This window comes from Pelophylax lessonae, assembly GCF_965119305.1.
Source record: "Pelophylax lessonae genome assembly, chromosome: 1".
NCBI lineage: Eukaryota > Metazoa > Chordata > Amphibia > Anura > Ranidae > Pelophylax > Pelophylax lessonae.
The window spans coordinates 812,959,908-812,965,907 of record NC_138768.1 but is presented as its reverse complement, the minus strand read 5'-3'; positions in this window follow the sequence as shown (position 1 = coordinate 812,965,907).

The window sequence follows — 6,000 nt, the reverse complement described above, 5'->3', positions numbered from 1 at the left end:
AAAAAAAAAAGCTGCAGACAAAGTAAAGAAAAAAAAAAGCTGCAGACAAAGTAAAGTAAGTGACATCTCTCTCCTTCAAAAAATGTAAGGGGGGGGGTCTGTGATGTAAGGGGGGGCTCTATGTGTGGGGGGGGGGGCTCTGTGTGAGGGGGGCTATGTGTGGGGGTCTGTGATGTAAGGGGGGGCTCTCTGATGTGGGGGGCTATGTGTGGGGGGGGGGCTCTGTGTGTGGGGGGCTTTTTGTGGGGGGTCTGTGATGTAAGGGGGGGCTCTCTGATGTGGGGGGCTCCGTGGGGGGGGGGGGTCTGATGTAAGGGGGGCTTTTTGTGGGCGGGTCTCTGATGTGAGGGGGGCTTTGTGTGTGTGTGTGTGTGTGTGTAGGGGGTCTCTGATGTTAGGGGGGCTTTGTGTAGGGGTCTCTGATGTGGGGGGCTCCGTGGGGAGGGGGGGGTCTGATGTAAGGGGGGCTTTGTGTCAGGGGTCTCTGATGTGAGGGGGGCTTTGTGTCGGGGGGGCTCTGTGTGGGGGGTCTCTGATGTGAGGGGGGCTCTGTGTGGGGGGTCTCTGATGTGAGGGGGGCTCTGTGTGGGGGGTCTCTGATGTGAGGGGGGCTCTGTGTGGGGGGTCTCTGATGTGAGGGGGGCTTTGTGTCGGGGTCTCTGATGTGAGGGGGGCTCTGTGTGGGGGGTCTCTGATGTGAGGGGGTCTCTGTGTGGGGGGTCTCTGATGTGAGGGGGGCTTTGTGTCGGGGGTCTCTGATGTGAGGGGGGCTCTCTGTGGGGGGTCTCTGATGTGAGGGGGGCTTTGTGTGGGGGGTCTCTGATGTAAGGGGGGCTTTATGTCGGGGGTCTATGATGTGAGGGGGGCTTTGTGTCGGGGGTCTATGATGTGAGGGGGGCTTTGTGTTGGGGGTCTCTGATGTGAGGGGGGCTCTGTGTGTGGGGTCTCTGATTTAAGGGGGGCTTTGTGTGGGGGGTCTCTGATGTAAGGGGGGCTCTTATGTAAGGGGGGCTAAGTTATTAGTGATCATAAAAAAGAAAAGTCAAATAAAGTGCAAAAAAGGTGCAAGAAAATTTGCGCGGGGGGGGGGGGGCGCCACGGGATTAGCTCGCACAGGGCGCCTGATCACCTAAGGCCGGCCCTGGTTCCATTTTTGCTCTTTCTCACTCTTTTGGGGTGTACCCTCATTTAAAATTTGTGAAAAGAAGCAGTGTTGGCTACCTCGTCCTCCTCCTCAGGGCCAGATTAACGTAGGGGCTATTGGAGCTGCAGCTCCAGGCCCCTACCTTTTATATAGGCCCCGGGTTGGCCATATTCACTGTGACCGCTCTTCTGTCACTTGTAAACACAGAAGTCTGGCTTCTATGCTCGCTTCCCCAGGCAGCACCCTCAGAACCTCCCCACACAGCGCGAAGGCCTGACAAGGAGGGACAGTTGCCGATGCATGGATGTGTTTATGGGCTTCAGAAACAGCATCCCATGTTGAATTAGGCATGCATGGCTGCACCCTTCCTCCTCTGGGTGCATGCCAAGGCACGGCCCTTAAGGCCCTTCAAAATCCTCAGCACCAAGACCATGATGCTCTTAATCCGGCCCTGGTCCTCCTCCACCGCGGCTTCCACCTACACCGCCCATAGGTGTGCGCAGCCTATTGCATTAGGGTGTGCACCCCAAAGTTGAAATACACATGCATGTGTTTGCCTACATGTACATGGCCCGATACATTACTCTCCCTGCTGGCAAAGAGAAATAGAGCAGAGCAGGTCCGAGGGAGATCTTTCCCATCTCCTCACTGGCAAACAGAGCGATAATGCTATGTGCCCTAGGTGATTAGGGTGTGCCCAGGTACACCCGGCACACCCTGTGCGCACGCCTATGACACCGCTACATCCACCACCACCTCAACCTCCCTCCTACTCCATATGGGCCTCGTCCTTCAGAGATGAAGAACATTGTTTTATTTTTCTGTTTTTTTTTTGTTGTTTTAAGTTATTTCCCTATCCACATTTGTTTGCAGAGCACTTGCCATGCTCTTAACTACGTTTTGCTGCCATTTGCAGCACTCTAGCCCTTTCCATTGGTGTTTTAGAGCCATTTTAGTGCCTTAAAGTTTGGGTCCCCATTGACTTCAATGGGGTTCGGTGTCCGGGAAAAGTTCGGTAAAAGTCCGGGACACGGACCCGGACTTTTTTTTAAAGTTCGGCCGAACCCGTCGAACACAGACATCTAGGTGTCCGCTCAACCCTACTTACCAAGGCTGGAGTTCTCTAGACAGTCCCGTTCTCCAGGCCCAAAGGGTAGTGACCATAGAAGGAGTCAGAGAATATGGGAGTTTAGGGCCTTGGAAAAGTAGCAAATGCAGAGCCTCCAAAGACTGTAAAACACCAGCTTCAAGCATGGTGGGGGAATTAGCAACATCTGGGCATAGCTTTCAAAGTGCCATGACTAACTGAGTGGCAATAAAGTATTATTGGCAGTCAGGTTTAGCCAGCCCCCCGTAGAGTGGGTCTCAAAGGCCATTTTGAATCTTGGTGTTTGGGACCTTCACAAGAACGAAGTAAAAAGGTGGTAAGGTGATTAAAAAGGGCAAGGAGAGAGTGCTGACAACAACTCTTCTTGCAAGAGGCAATCCCACCTGTCACATGTACACACTTACGACAAGGTGCATGTGAAACCTTCGTTACCCTTGGTAACCACTTGTGTCTTCACACTGTATTTACTTTTGTATGGCCTATCTTCATACCCAAATGTACTATATCTCAACTGACCTGACTGTGAACTATGTGTGCCGGTTACTTGCATTATACCCTTTAAATAATGTTAGACTAGGCAAGGACAAAGTTTAAAAAGCTTTAATGGGAATTCACAGCTTACATAACAAAGTGCACAGTCTCTCCCTAACATCCCTATTCCCTAACTCAGACATGTGGCTGCCCCAGCATACCTACATAAGATAAAGTTCATTACGGCAAAACTGGTGTCTTCAGATGTTTTGCAGATCTCAGTGGTCCAGTACTCTGTAGAAGGCTCCCTATCCATCGGTTCTCTGGCTTCGGCAATAGGCTATATGGGTGTACTCCGGTAAAGGCAACATGTCAGGTGTTAGGTGCACCTCATCATCAACCGCATCTCTCCGTGGACCGTACTCCTGTCCCTTTTTTTAACAGGATCAGTGGGTCAGACCCAAGAAAGCCTGCCAAGAAAGACCCGGGAAGAATATTAACACTGCCCCCCCCACCCCCACCCCGGCTAGAGCAGCATTAAACTTAACTTGCTTACATGCCCATTCCCCTGCCTTCTTTTTCGAGATTGATGGCACAACTATCAGTTTGTCCCTGCATGCCAGGGTGCTAGGTGTAACCCTGGAGTCTCAATTCTCCTTTCGGTCCTACATCCAATTGTTGTTCAAATCTTGCCATCTCAACCTTCCGAACATCTACAAAATATGCTTCTTCTTAACCAACCACACCACAAAGTTTCTTATTCACTCCCTGGTTATCTCTCACATCAACTACTGCAACTCACCTTTAAATAGGCTAACACATCTTCAGTCCATCATGAATGCATGAATTCCAGACTTATTCGCCTTACCACCTACTCCGCATCGGCTCTCCCTTTCTGCCAATACCTCTATTGGCTGCCACTCACCCAACAGATAAAATTCTAAATACTAACAATGACTTACAAAGCCATCCACAACTCTGCCCCCAGCTTCATCACAGATGATCCCCTTGAGAATGTCTATTCAGATGAAACGTAGATTGGTGCAGGCAGTGTTTGTGCTGACATTACCTACGTTGTGCTGGAGCCAGAGGTGTTTACATAGATTCTTGTGCCATTCATGAGTAGATTGTATCAGTATTTCTATAATAAACACCAGCAGTACTTTATTATTGGAGGGTTATATATTTTTCTTGCCAGGCTTAATTGCTGAACGGGAGAGGGAGATTACAGACTTATTGGAGGTGCTGCATACGACCCTGTGAAGGATCCATTATTATTGTCCATGATCCACACAGCTTCATCATGCTTTGATAGACCTCCTATAACCTGAGGTCTCACACTTTGGTAAAAAGCTGTGTGTTTTGAGGTGGAGGGCTCACAGACTATGCTTTATTGCATCATTTTTTTAAGCAATGGACACTAAGTTATTTTGAATTTTTTTGGGACGTTTAATTTATGCACATTTTCACATGAGGTATTTTTTACTTGAACTTTTGTTTGTTTATTTGTATTAATTTATTGAGATTTTTTTACACAATGCAACAGTATTTGATGTATATGCATACTGCATTTGTATTTTCTGCTTCTGAGTGCAGCTGTAAATTGGATTGTCACTGTTGTTCACATATGGTTTGATTTTTCAACTTTTAGGAGTTTTTTGCTTTGTATTTTATTCAAGCACCGAGCGCAGTTCTTTCTTTTCACACATCACTAACCTTGTCTCAAAATACCAACCAAACCGTTCTCTCAATACCCGCTCTCTAGCTCCCTCGTCACCTCCTCCCATGCACCTTTAGGCGATACCTGAAAACCCATCTCTTTAGAGAAGCCTATCCTGCTTCTAACTAATAAACTGTTCTTTTACTTTCTCCATCATCAGCTCATCCTGTATAGTTATTACCTTTTGTATCACTTAATCTTCCCTCTTAGATTGTAAGCTCTAATAAGCAGGGCCCACTGATTCCTCTTGTATTGAATTGTATGGTAACTGTACTATCTGCCTCAGTGGCGGTTCTACATTAAATTGCTCCCCGGGCAAGACTCCCTCCCGGCGCCCCCCCCCAAAAAAAAAATAACATAACAATAAATGCAGAGTGCCACAGCATTGCCCCCAATAAATGCAGAGTGCCACAGCATTGCCCCCAATAAATGCAGAGTGCCACAGCATTTCCCCCAATAAATGCAGAGTGCCACAGCAATGCCCCCAATAAATGCAGAGTGCCACAGCATTGCCCCCAATAAATGCAGAGTGCCACAGCAATGCCCTCAATAAATGCAGAGTGCCACAGCAATGCCCTCAATAAATGCAGAGTGCCACAGCAATGCCCTCAATAAATGCAGAGTGCGACGGCAATGCCCCCAATAAATGCAGAGTGCCACGGCAATGCCCCCAATAAATGCAGAGTGCCACAGCATTGCCCCAATAAATGCAGAGTGCCACAGCAATGCCCCCAATAAATGCAGAGTGCCACAGCAATGCCCCCAATAAATGCAGAATGCCACAGCAATGCCCCCAATAAATGCAGAGTGCCACAGCAATGCCCCCAATAAATGCAGAATGCCACAGCAATGCCCCCAATAAATGCAGAGTGCCACAGCAATGCCCCCAATAAATGCAGAGTGCCACAGCATTGCCCCAAATAAATGCAGAGTGCCACAGCCCACAGCAATGCCCCCAATAAATGCAAAGTGCCACAGCATTGCCCCCAATAAATGCACAGTGCCACAGCAATGCCCCCAATAAATGCAGAGTGCCACAGCATTGCCCCAAATAAATGCAGAGTGCCACAGCCCACAGCAATGCCCCCAATAAATGCAAAGTGCCACAGCATTGCCCCCAATAAATGCACAGTGACACAGCAATGCCCCCAATAAATTCAGAGTGCCACAACATTGCCGCCTTTCAATGTAGAGATGCCAGCGTGCCACCTTTCAATGCAGAGCGCCAGCGTTCCCCCCGCGAGACCCTTCCGTGCACTTACCTCACTTCTCTTCAGTTCAGTCCCCGGATTCCCCGCGTCTCCTCAGTCCTCCCGCGGCGCCTCCTCCTCGGCCAATGGCGTGGGGTTTGCCTTTCGGCCAATCAGGAAGCGGGAGGACCCGCTCCCTGATTGGCCAGGAGGAGGATCAGTGTGACAATAGCGTATTTTAATTTGCTATTGTCACACAATGGGCGGGCTCGGGGGGGAGCAATGCTCTGTGCCTCGGCTCGGTTGCCACAGTGTAATTATTCAAAGTTCCTCGGGCGGCCGGTCCACGGCGCTGCCCGGGGGTTGG